This window comes from Nymphaea colorata, chromosome 7, assembly GCF_008831285.2.
Source record: "Nymphaea colorata isolate Beijing-Zhang1983 chromosome 7, ASM883128v2, whole genome shotgun sequence".
In the NCBI taxonomy this organism is placed as follows: Eukaryota; Viridiplantae; Streptophyta; class Magnoliopsida; order Nymphaeales; family Nymphaeaceae; genus Nymphaea; species Nymphaea colorata.
This window is the reverse complement of record NC_045144.1, coordinates 17,122,894-17,136,945: the sequence shown is the minus strand read 5'-3', so window position 1 is coordinate 17,136,945 and position 14,052 is coordinate 17,122,894. Positions and strand designations below refer to the sequence as shown.

Genomic DNA, 14,052 nt, shown 5'->3' with positions numbered 1-14,052 from the left:
CTTCCTCTCAGCCACCCCGTTTTGTGGCGGAGTATAACTACAGGACGTCTCGTTAACAATCCCCCTTTTTTGAAGGAACTCCTCGACTGATTGGCGCATATACTCACAGGCATTATCCGATCGAAAGGTTTTAACAGTTCCACCATATTGAGTTTGCACAAGTAGAATGAAGGTCTCTATGATATGAGGTGCCTCACTGCGATCCTTTAACAAGTAGACAAAGGTGGTTCGAGAGAAGTCATCAATAAAAGTTATAAAATATTGAAAACCTTGACGGGTATGAATTCCCAAAGGCCCCCACACATCAGAGTGAACCAAGGAAAAAACTTCATTAACACAGCTAGTAGAAATAGGTTACGAAGCCCTCACATGTTTAGCAAACTGACATACATCACAAGAAATCAATGACAAATTTAGAGTGGAACACAAATCGGAAAACAACTGTTTCAAAATCCCAAAAGGTAAATGCCCAAGGCGTTCATGCCAATACAAGAAGGACTGAAGGCAATCTTCTCTTCGCTTTTCTGTCTTGCTGATCGCTGTCATAAGAGTCGTGGCCACGCGTATGGGAAGATGATATAAGCCATCTGACGCCAAACCAATCCCAATCCTCTTCCCTGTCGCCAAGTCCTGCAAAATACAACGAGTTGCAGAAAAGATGAGTTCACAATTCAGCTCTTTAGTAAGTTTACTAACTGACAAGAGATTTAAGGGAAGTTGAGGGACATGTAATGCTCCTCGCACATGAAATTTGTCCAACAAGGACAGACTCCCTTTTTTGGCCACAGAGGTAGAGGAACCATCTGCAAGAGATACTCGTTCCCGTCCTGAAGACAACTTATATTCATGAAACAATTTAGGGTTACCCGTCATGTGGTGAGTAGCACCACTGTCCACGATCCATTCCCCTACACAAGAGTTACCTTTATCCTCTACAATGGCAAGAGCATGATTAGCCTTTGTCTCATCTAATGCTTCGACCTGATTGACATCGATCCGACCCAAATAAGCCCTTAGTTCCCGAAGTTGTTCAGCAGAAATAGAGATCTTCCCTCCACTAGATTTTGTTTCTTCAGGCACAGTCGGCTTCCCGTAAGAAGACTTCCCTTTGTTACCCTTTTTCTCTGGATGAAGATCCCAACAGAAATCCACAGTATGACCATTGTTCTTGCAATGAGTACATCTACGAAGAGATCTAGTAGTGCCTCCAGGACCCCAACTAACAAGAGTAGATCTCTCATTATGTGACATGAGATCTCTCTTTCCCCCAGATGTAACCAGCCTCCTCTGTTCTTCAGCTTCAACACGAGAATACACATCTTCAATACTCGGCACTTCTCCTGAATTCAGAATCTGACTTCTAACGCTTTCAAACTCATCATTTAAACCAGCTAAAAAGAGGAACACCCTATTTTCCCACTCTTTAGCAACATAAAGTGCCTAATCGTGAGGACAATGCCAATTAATATCAGAATAATAGTCAAGATCCTCCCACTTGGCTTTCGAAGCCCCGTAATAATCTGCAACAGATAAGTTCCCTTGCCGAATTCCATAGATAGTCGTCATTAGTTGGTAAGTTTGGATAACTGTTTTCTTCTGACCACACATCTCCTCCAAAATCACCCACATGTCTCTAGCAGTCTTCTTCCAAAGAATAAGGGGTTGGATATCAGCGGAAACAGAGTTGACAATCCAAGTTTTTACTTGATTATCCTCAAGAAACCAAGTGTCCCACTCACCACTTGTCTCTGCCGGTTCAGGTTTCCTTCCATTGATAAAGGCAATCCGACCGCGACTTGCAATCCCCATAGTCATAGCGGCCGACCACGGGAGATAGTTCTCCTTGGTAAGGTGAATAGTAGTGACTTGAACGGGAACATTCTCAGTTCTATAAGCCCCAATTTCAGATTGAGCAGTGTTGACGGTGGACGAGGAAGACGTTGCCATAATTATAGATCAGCCCTACAAAGAGAACGAAAAAGAACCAGCAGCAGCGATACGCTGGCGGCAACACTGGACAACAACGGCAGAAAGAGTGGTGACTAAGAGCAGGGCAACGATCCAGCAGCGGAAGAACACCAGACCTCACGGTAGCAACCAAGGCAGAGTCGAGCGGCCTGGGCAAAACAGACGAAGGAGGAAGATGACGGCGGACCAGCACAGGGCGACGCTGGAACTCCAACGGCATCGGGTCAAAAACAGGGACCGAACAGAGCAACGTCGGGCGACTCAGAGAACCGCGGGCGACACAGCTGGTGGCGGCGACGGCAAGCAGGGCAGAAACAGAGAGTCGTCGGAACTTCAGATGGCGTCGAGGGACTCCTACGGCATCGAGGCGTCACCGAAACTCCAACTGCGTCGAGAGCATCGCTGGAAGAGATGCCGGAACTCCAACAGCGTCGGGCGATGACCACGTCGGGCAGTGAACCGTCGGGCGATGGGCAATGAACAGTACCGGCACGAGTCTTCCTCTCACATGGCCACAACAGAAACAAACACTCGAATCAGTCACGCCAGAACTTCACGGCTCTGATACCATATACAAACACGAAGTTCAAGAACAAAGGAATAAGATGAACACGATGTAACGTGGAAAAACCCTCAACAAGAGGAAAAAAAACCACGGACGAGGAGGAACTGGCGCCCACTAGCGACCAAACTCTCTCTCTCTTAAGATTTTCATTAACCTTTAAAATTAGGGTTTACACTGATATAAGTATGCCCTAACTAGGACATACTGGATCGGGTACAGACCCGGACTCATACAGCAAGATTTGTCAACAAGAATCAAGGGAATTGGATATAACAAGTCAACAATAACCGTAAGCTAGATAGTGCATATAGAACATACCAAAAGCAGGAAAGTGAAAAATCATAGAAACAGAAAAATCCTCTCCTTGAACATAAACAACCACGTGCAGTATAAGTATCAAACCGTGCATCTCCTAACAGTGAGAATTTACAAAAGGAACATATCAACACCCAATTTATTCTTCTTCCTTAAAATGAAGCGGCTGAAAATGGAGGCTCGAACAAACAACAAGTTCTTGAAAAAGATGACATTGAAAACAGATAAATAGGGAGCAGGAAATTTCGTCGGAATGTGCCATCAATGTTGGGAAACTAGAGAGAAGAACAAATCCCGCAACATTGAAGCAGATCGGAAGTTGGAAACCCTAAAAATAAAAAAGGAACAAACAAACGAAAAACCTGCGTCGGCGTCGCCCACTCGCCGTCCGTCGCCGTTCATCGCCGGTCGCAGTCAGTCTGCAGCTGCCCAAACACCTGCCGAAAGAACTTCAGCCTTCAGCTCTATTGAAAGTCGAGAGGGAGGGAGGAGATGGGCGGTTTTAGTTTTTTAACTTCTTTTTTAGTTGTGTTGCAGTCTTGAAACGTGGAGAGAGAGAGAGAGAGGGCTGAAGATGTGAGAGTTGAGAAGAAAAGAACTTGTTCAATTCACTAACCCTAATCTCTCTTATAAAGAGATTAGGGTAGAAAGAAGATTTACAGATTACATCAATCTAAAATAAAGAAAATATTAAAGAGATCTTATAACTCTTTGATATTACAAAGAACCACCTAGAAACATAAACATTCTTATTTCAACACTCCCCCTCAAGTTGGAGCATACATATTAAACATGCTCAGCTTGTCACAACATTTAGAGAAATCACCAATAGGGAGAGCTTTGGTGAAGACATCTGCAGCTTGGTCTTCTGAAGGGACATGAATAGTGGCAATGGTTCCTCCTTGAACGAGATCCTGAATGTAATGACAGTCAACCTCAATATGTTTAGTTCTCTCATGAAAAACTAGATTATTAGCAATGTATGTGGCTGCATGATTGTCACAATACATCTTCATGGGAAGTGAAATCGACACACTTAGGCTAGATAGCATGGATCTAACCCAAGTCATTTCTGTTGCAGTTTGAGCCATAGCTCTATATTCAGATTCTGCACTAGATCTTGACACCACACCTTGTTTTTTACTTCTCCATGATATGAGGTTGCCTCCCACAAATACACAAAATCCTGTGGTAGATTTTCTGTCCTCGACTGAGCCAGCATAGTCCGCATCACTATAGGCTTCCACTTCCAGAGTCTTGCCTTTTGTGAACAAAAGGCCTTTGCCAGGAGACGATTTCAGATATTTAACCACCATCAAAGCAGCATCCCAATGAGCTTTCCTTGGTTTTTCCATAAATTGACTTAGCTTCCCCACTGCAAAACTAATGTCTGGTCTTGTCACAGTAACATAGAGTAGTTTTCCAATAAGGGATCTATAAGATCTAGAATCCACTAATTCTGTTTGGTCATCATGAAGGTGTATACGTGGATTCATTGGCAAATTAGCCGGTTTAGCTCCTAGCATCCCTGTGTCTTGCAATAAATCAAGAACATACTTTCGTTGAGAGAGAACAACACCCTCCCTATTTCGAGCAACTTCTATTCCCAAGAAGTATCGAAGTGGACCAAGATCTTTCGTCACAAAGTGTTTTTGAAGAAACAGTTTTGCATCAAAAATTTCTTGATCAGAGTCACCTGTTAGGATAATATCATCAACATAAACCACGAGAACGGTTATACCTCTAGAAGTCTTCTTGATAAACAGAGAATGATCAAGAGGAGATCTCACAAAGCCACACTGTGAGACTACCTCGGAAAACTTGTGAAACCACACATGAGGACTCTGCTTGAGTCCATAAATAGCTTTCTTCAACTTGCACACTTTGCCACACTCCCCCTGTCGTTCAAATCCTGGTGGTTGTTGCATATAGACAGTCTCATCAAGATCACCGTACAACAAGGGTTTTTTGACATCCAGTTGATACATGTGCTAGTCATGATGGACAGCCACAGAAATGATAAGACGAATGGTTCCCAACCGAGCAACTGGAGAGAAGGTCTCAAAGAAATCCACACCATAGGTCTGCATGTAGCCCTTAGCAACCAACCGAGCTTTGTATCATTCCATAGAACCATCAGAATTATATTTCACTGTGAATACCCACTTTGAGCCAACAATATCACAACGAGGAGGAGGATCAACAAGTTCCCAAGTGCCTCTCTGCACTAAGGCATCCATCTCATCTTGCATAGCCCGTCTCCATTGGGTGTCTAATAAAGCCTGCTGGTGACACGTAGGAACTGTATGAGCAGCCAGAACTTGAATGAACTGTTGCATATTTTTACCAACACCATCAGTAGACACAAAATGAGATATAGGATGTAAAGTACATTATCGCCTGCCTTTGCGAAGAGCAATAGGTAAGTCTTGACAGGGATCAGAATGACTAGGGCTATGCACTTCAGATGTACTTACTTCCTGAGAAACCGTTGGCGAAGGATTATGAGAATGGTCCTGTCGACGTGTGTAGACCAGCGGAGGATCACGAAACTTGGACACTACAGTAGAAGGAGATTCAGAAGGAAACGACTCCAAAGAAATAGGAGGAATAGGTAGTGGGTTTGGTGATGGTGACATCTCAGGAAGGATGGAAGAGGAGCTATAATAAGGCTGAGACTCAAAGAATGTGACATCCGCACTGATATACTCCTTTTGAGTTAAGGGATCAAAGCATTTGTAGCCCTTATGGTTTCTGGAGTAGCCTATAAAGATACACTTAATGGCTTGGGCTCCCAATTTATCACGTGTGGGTCCAAGTATGTGAACGAAGCATGTGCAACCAAATACTTTGGGAGCCACTGGAAATAAAGGTCGTTGTGGATGCACAAGTTTAATGGGAACCTTGTTGTCAATGGAGGATGAGGGTAAACGGTTGGTTAAGTAACAGGCCGTGAGGATGGCATCTCCCCAAAAAGATGCAGGTAACTTGGTATGAAGCATTAGGGAACGAACCACATTTAGGAGTTGGCGATGTTTACGTTCAACTCCTCCATTTTGTTGGGAGGTATGGGGACAAGTAAACTGAGGAGAAATGCCATTATCGGAGTAGAACTTCATTAATGTTGAGGCTTTGAACTCAAGGGCGTTATCAGTGCGAATGTTTTTAACAAGAATACCAAACTGGGTCTTTATTTCAATAATAAGATTTTTGAGAATACATACTACTTCAAACCTTTCCTTTAAAAGGAAGACCCAAGTGACTCGAGAATAATCATCAACAATGACAAGAAAATACCGAAATCTTGACCTACTAACAACTCTGCTAGGACCCCACACATCAACATGAAGAAGATCAAATAGTCCACAACTGGACGGACAAAGACTCGATGAATAATGACTACGGGTGTATTTGCCAAGTTGACAGACTTCACATTGGAACGACTCTGGTATTGAAAGCTGAGGAAGAAGGTGACGGAGCTTGGAGACAGATGGATGACCAAGTCTGAGATGCCACTGAAAAGAGGAGGACGGTGAGGTGATCGATGATGCTGCAATACCCACTGGATCCGACAGGAAGTAGATGCCCCCTTTCTCATAGTCTCCACCAATCGTCTTCCCAGTTTGCAAGTCCTGAAATGAACATAAACCATAGTCAAATGTAACACGACAGTGTAAGTCATTAATCAATTGTCCAACTGATAACAAATTTGTTGGGAACTTAGGAGCATATAACACATTAGGAATAGTCATAGACTGAAAAATCTTGATATCACCATAACCCAGAATATGTGATCATCTACCATCTGCAAGTTTCACATGACGTGCTTGAGGCAACATGTGTAGCACAATAAACATAGAAGGTTCACTACAAAAGTGACTCGATGCTTCGGAATCAATAATCCAAGTAGTACCTGTATCATGTGGGACACTATCAACAGACATAGCACTGTCTATCATGACTATAGAGGCCGACGGCGGGGAAGATCTGAGTGTTAGGAAGTCCTCATACTCAGACTTGTTGATACTCACTGTCACTGTCTCAGGGTGAGAATGCGATAAAGACCCATCTACAACTGATGAAGCTGCCTGAACAGACCCAATAGGAGATGGTAAAGAATTCTTGCCCTGCTTAGATGCAACATTTCTTCCTAGGGATGCATCGGAATGACGACCATGTTTATCCCAACTTTTGTCTTCTAAATGTCCTATTTTACCACAATAGGTGCACTGAAATCTTCCCCTACCTCCTCCTAACCCACGACCAATGCCTCTCCCCCTGAATGAACCGCATCCACGACCTCCTGAGGCTACCAAGGCCGAAGCCTGTAAGTCACTAGAGGGCTGAGAAATGGTCACAGCAAGACGACTGAGTTTGTTGTAGGCATCAGCTAGGTTAGGGATTTCTGCTCCAGTCAACATCTGAGCCTTTGCTACAACATATTCAAGGGAGAGACCCTGTAAAAACTTCGGAACCATAGACTGTTCACCATGAGTTTTATGACATGTTGGACATGGGGGACGTAATGCTTTAAGTCGTTCATAGATGGACTTGAGGGAGGCGAAGTACTGAGCAAGACTTTGATCACCCTGTTGTAAATTAAGTAATTCTTCCTCCACCTGCAATATCTTGCTAACATTCTTGTCATTTGAGTAAGTTTGCTTCAAGAAATCCCACATTTGTTTGGCCGAGGTATAGTATGCAATAGTTGATGCGATTTGTGGTTGCACACTATTCATGATCCATGACATGACAATATTATTATCTCCCTTTCATGAAGTATATTTTCCACTCTTTTCGACAGGCTCATTTTCTTCTATAACATGCTCCTTCTCATGTCCAATCACTGACATCATAAACACACGAGACCAAATCTCATAGTTAGGTCCATCTAACTTTACCGTAGAACCATAAGAGAATGAGTTTCCTCCACGTTTAACCTCATAAGAAAAATCAGTCCTGAGATTTTCAGTCATTGCAAATCTATCCACAAGGGATCAACCACCACAGGCAAGAGAAATTATATATATATATATTGAAAAAGAGACTGATCAGCAAGACCAAACTTCCCACACAGCCACGTTAGATGCACAAGAGCAAACAAACCGCTGTCCAACTGTTGACAGCAACCCACAGCCAACAAAAAACAGCAATCTGAAAAAAAAAACTGCTAACAGACCACCCTAAGGTCCAGTCGTTGATGCAGGAAGGCGCTGGACTGGGACTGGTCGCAGGCAGCTTCAAGGCAGAACAGGGCTGAAACTTCTAAAATCCGCCAAAATTCATCCAGAGCTCGGATCAAGCTGAATTTTGGACTGAAGCTTGCTGGGATGATTATCTACAGACGCCCAAAAGATGGGGGACAAATGCCCACCCTAAGGTCCACTCGTTGTCCAGGCAAGGAGCTGGACTGTCGCCTGTCACAGGCTGTTTCAGAACAGGGCTGTCTCGAGCTCCTCCTCACGATCTCAGCAGGAAACAAGCAAAACCAGCCTTAACCAACCAACAACTTGTCTATTTATGTACCTAACGCAGCTGTACCACACATTAATTTTCACACATCATGGATAACGACATCAGATAAATGTAGTCAACGTAAACTGCCACAAAAAAAATCATAAAGGGCAGTCCTCCACTTGGCTGCCTTGATCATAGACCACATCAACCCATAAGAGTCCAGATGACTGGAGTCTATTCACGCATACTTCCTAGCGCGAATAGACTCCTCCACCTAGTTTCGTTGCTGGAAATTAGTCAACAAGAACAGATGAGAAGAGAAGAAGGAAGAGACGGAAGAAGAGATAGCCTGAGAAGGAGAAGGAGGGTCGCCGGCTGTTCACGTCACATCGCCAGATTCACGGACGTCTGCAGCCTATCGCCGGTTGTTCAAGTTGCATCGCCAGTCACGTCCCGCTATGATACCATGTTGCAGTCTTGAAACGTGGAGAGAGAGAGAGAGAGGGCTGAAGACGTGAGAGTTGAGAAGAAAAGAACTTGTTCAATTCACTAACCCTAATCTCTATTATAAAGAGATTAGGGTAGAAAGAAGATTTACAGATTACATCAATCTAAAATAAAGAAAATATTAAAGAGATCTTATACCTCTTTAATATTACAAAGAACCACCTAGAAACATAAACATTCTTATTTCAACAAGTTGTTTGGATCTGGTTCTAACCCAAATCCGGATCCAGCGTACCGCCCCGTACTATCGTATCCGTTTTGCCGTACCGGTACGGGTACGTGACTCCTTTTGGCATACCGCTGTGACATAGTGTAAATCACATCTATGTTCAAATCCAGAAAGAGTTTTTCGCAAAATAAGAAAATTATAAAACTAATCTAAACCTCCTCTGACTAGGAGGAACCGCCATTTCCCTTTCCATGTACATACATATACACATTCCTACTGTATATGTGTGTGTGTGTACACCTGCTTTTTCTCTCTTCCTGTTTTTTCCCCTAACCATCCTCTCCACCTTAGTTGGTAGATCTTTGAGATGGTGAAGGACTTAAAGTCAAGTGCATTTTGAGACTGGTTTTACTCATTTATTTTATATATATTTACATACACACATGAGAATGGTCCAGCCCCTCTGGTTTGTCTCTCACTTCCTCACGTAAGAAGAGAAAAGTTCGTGTGTATCAACTAATGAAGGACTTGTATGCTCTTCGACAAGGGGATCTCTCGGTCGTTGATTTCTACGCTGCATTAAAATCTAAGTGGGAGGATCTTGACTACCATTCTGATGATATCTGGAGTTGTCCTCAAGACCAGATGCATTATATGACCAAGGAGTGGGAGAATAGGATATTCCTTTTCTTAGCCGGACTGAACGATGAATTCGAAAATATAAGGAGTCAAATTCTCAACTCTGAAGAATCATTCAGTATTGAAGATGTTTATTCCCGTGTTGAAGCTGAAGAGCAAAGGCGGCTGATCATAAATGGGAGAAAGGGGGATCACATGTCTCACAATGAACGGTCAGCCTTCGTTAGCCGTGCCTCTATGGGAACTGCCTGTTCCTCCCGTAAATGTACTCACTGCAAAAAACTAGGTCACACTATGGAGTTTTGTTGGGACCTGCATCCAGAGAAGAAGAATAGTAGGGGGAGGTCTTCTGGTAGAAAGAAGCCTGTTTCGAATGCAATGAACCCTAGTGACGGTAAAGTTTCTATTTCTGCAGAACAAATTCGTGAGCTCCGAGCATATTTGAGCCAGATTGATGTTGGTCAGGCAGACACGTCAGATGAGGTGAAGGTCAATCAGGCACTGGCCGTTTCGGGTGAAAAAGGTACTTCTTGCATGGGGGAGTGGATTGTTAATAGTGGTGCCACTCATCGCAACCCCAAACTCTTTCATGACTACAAGCTATCCTCGGGAAAGGAACGTGTATCCCTTGCCAATGATTCCTTTACCTCTATGGCAGGAAAAGGGAGTCTTTTTTTGTTGAACAATTTTTTAGTGCATGGAGCCTTCCATGTTCCCCATCTTCCCTTAAATCTTTTATCTGTTAGCAAGATTACCAAGGAACTGAACTGTGAACTTATATTTTCTGAAAAACGTTGTGTTTTGCAGGACTTGGTGACAAAGAAGAAGATTGAGATTGGTTTGGTGTCTGATGGTTTGTATCGGCTTCCTATACGCGTTGCCACAGCTCTTATGTCAGCAGTTAGCAGGACAGAGAAGAAGAAGGAAGAATGTTGTCAGTTATTTTTGTATTGGCATGAACGCCTTGGTCATCTCCCTTTTGGGATTTTGAAACAATTGTTCCTTGAATTATGTTCAAGTTTGAACATTTCCATGTTATCTTGTGATGTGTGTCAGTTTGCGAAGCATGTTAGAGCTTCATATCCAATTTCAAATAGTTGTGCTAATAAAGTTTTTTCCTTGATTCATTCTGATGTGTGGGGGCCCTCAGGCATTCATTCTCATGGTGGTTTTCAGTATTTTATGACTTTCATAGATGACTATTCAAGGTGTACTTTTGTTTATTTGTTGAAAGACCGTAGCGAAGTGCCTCATATTATAGAAACCTTCATCCTCCTAGTGGAAAACCAGTATGGTGGGTCTGTCAAGACATTCCCATTCGATAATGCTCGTGAGTATATGTGTCTCACTGTTGAGGAATTCTTTCAAAAGAGGGGGATTGTTCATGAGACATCATGTAGTTATACACCCCCTCAAAATGGAGTTGCTGAAAGGAAAAACTGTCAGTTACTTAATGTCACCAGAGTTTTATTGTTCCAAAGGAATCTTCCAAAATATTATTGGGGAGATGCGGTTATTACTAGTGTCTATTTGATTAATCGCATGCCTAGTCGAGATCTAAATGGTCGTACACCCTACTCCATGCTTCCAGGGAGTAGCCAACCTTTTCACCTTCCTCCTCGTGTCTTTGGATGTGTGTGTTTCATTCATGACCACAGCCCGAATGTGAAAAAACTTGACCCCAAATCAATTAAGGGAATATTTATTGGGTATTCTCCTACTCAAAAGGGGTATAAATGTCTAGATCCCACCACTGGTCAAGTTCACATTACCAAGGATGTCACATTCTTGGAACATGTATCTTATTTTGGTGAGAATTTTCTTCAGGGGGAGAAGTCAATGTCTAAGGAAGATTATTCTTCTCCAAGTCAGGAAATTCAGTTTATAGATTTTTTGGATTATAGGCGCGAAGAAAATCCATCTGTTGAGGTGCTTGGAAAAGAAGAAGATGAGACGTCTATTGAGGTACATGAATAGGAAAAGGAGGGAGAGTGTTCTATGGAGACAAAAAGAGAATGCAATCGTCTGTTTGGGCAGGTGTATTCTAGAAGATTTTGTATTGACAAGGTGATTGATGGGGAGAAGTCCACTCCGAATCTCAATCATACTTCTTCCTTGGATGACCCAAGTCATGCTCAGAAGCAACCTGTTGAGAGAAAAAGTCAGACAGAAAATGAAAAGGAGGATCTTCCCTTTGCCCTGAGAAAGGGTGTCAGGTCATGTACTCAACACCCTATTGGTAACTTTGTGTCTTACTCTAGATTGAGCACTGACTACAAATGTTTTGTATCCTCCTTGTCTGTGGCTGTGATTCCCAGGAATGTTACAGAGGCTCAGAGTGACCCCAAGTGGACTCATGCTATGCAAGAAGAGATGGAAGCCTTAGACAAAAATCAGACATGGGAAGTGGTAGAGATTCCTGAAGCAACTCATTTGGTTGGGTCAAAGTGAGTCTACACCATTAAGTACAAACCAGATAGGAATGTTGAGAGGTACAAAGCACGTCTGGTGGCCAAGGGGTTCAGTCAGAAATATGAGATCGACTACTTAGAGACGTTTGCTCCTGTTGCAAAGATGAAGACCGTTAGAGTTATTATTTCTTTAGCGGTGCTGAAGGGTTGGGAGATGTGCCAACTCGATGTTAAAAATGTCTTTCTCAACGGAGATCTCGAAAAGGAAGTGTATATGTGTATGCCCCCAGGTTTTAAGAGACCTGAAAAATGTTGTAAACTGAAGAAGGCCTTGTATGGGTTCAATCTGTCTCCCCGAGCATGGTTTGAACGTCTCAGACTTGTTATGAAAAAGCATGACTATAAACAAGGAAATGGAGATCATACCCTGTTTATAAAGAGGATGGAAGACAAAGTTACTCTACTGTTGGTCTATGTTGATGATATGATTGTTACAGGTGATGATGAAAAAGAGATAGCAAGATTAAAAAGTTTACTATCTGCTGAATTTGATCTCAAGGACCTTGGCAAGCTAAAGTATTTCCTTGGTATTGAAATTGCCAGATCAGGTACGACTCTTGTGCTTAATTAAAGGAAGTATACCTTGGATCTACTGAAGGAGACAGGAAAACTGGGATGCAGACCAGCTTCTACTCCTCTGGATGCTGGGCACAAACTCGGTAGCAAGGATGGAGAACCTTTGTGTAAAGAAGTTAAAAGGAGATATCAACGTCTAGTTGGTAGATTGATATACCTCACTCTGACTAGACCGGATATCACCTTTGTTGTAAATGTGATGAGCCAATTTATGCATGCACCTACGGATGCGCACTTGAAGGCTGTAGATAGAATCTTGTGTTACTTGAAGAAGAATCCCGACAAAGGACTTCTATATGTGAAACAAAGGTCTATTGAAATTGAAGGGTATTCTGATGCAGGCTGGGCAGGTTGTGTTGACACCAGAAGATCTACTTCAGGGTACTGCGTCTACTTGGGGGGAAATCTAGTTGTTTGGAGAAGCAAGAGACAAGATGTTTGTTCCCGCTCAAGTGCAGAGGTTGAATATAGGGCTGTTGCTACTGGAGTATCAGAGTTGTTATGGCGGAAGATCTTGCTGACTGATATTGAGATAGAGACTGAAGGGCCTATGAAGATGTATTGTGATAACAAGTTTGCGATTAACTTGGCTAACAATCCAGTACTTCATGATCGAACAAAGCATGTTGAGATTGACTATCACTTCATTAGAGAAAGAATTGATGTCAGAGAGTTAACATTACCATACATGAAGTCTGAAGATCAAACTGCTGATATTCTGACTAAAGCTTTACATGTAACTCCATTTGAGAGAAATGTATCCAAGTTGGACATGTTTGATATGTATGCCCAACTTGAGATGGAGTGTTGACGGATCTTGATGTATGGGTCCAGGTCTGGACTCGATCCAGTGAGTCCTGGTTTGGGCATACTTATGCCATTGTAAACCCTAATCTTGCATGTTAATGAAGTTTTCTAAGAGAGAGAGAGTCTGGCGGCTAGTGGGCACTAGATCTCCTCACCCGTGGTTTTTTCCCTCTAGTTGAGGGTTTTCCACGTTACATCTGTGTTCGATCTTCGTTTCTTGTGCGTCTATTATTTTTACAAAGAGTAAATGAAATCAAGTTGTCCCTTGGAGGACTGTAGTTTTTCATTTTTTTTGTCCTTTGAACTTGATTTTTTCTTGATAAAAAACTGCAATAAATAACCATAAAACTAAAGAAAATGAAAATTTGCAGTCAAACTATAAAGGCAAAAGTGTCTATATGTGTGCTCATCTCTGCACTTGTATCCTCACCTATGTGACATAGGTTCTTATTTAAAGTCTTGATAATCATTTGTCAAACTGATACATTGCTCTGCAAGTGCTTATTCACAAGTATCCTCCTTATAAGACTAGGTGATAAGGAGGTTTTGCTAATACTGTCCAACAAAAAAACTTTTGA

At 42.5% G+C, this 14,052-nt stretch overlaps 1 protein-coding gene across 1 annotated transcript in view; it reads left to right on the top strand.

Moving 5' to 3' along the window:
- Window positions 1-14,052, top strand: part of LOC116257294 (transportin MOS14) — a 51,218-nt gene that overhangs the window by 17,977 nt on the left and 19,189 nt on the right. The gene's annotated exons all lie outside the window — the stretch shown is intronic.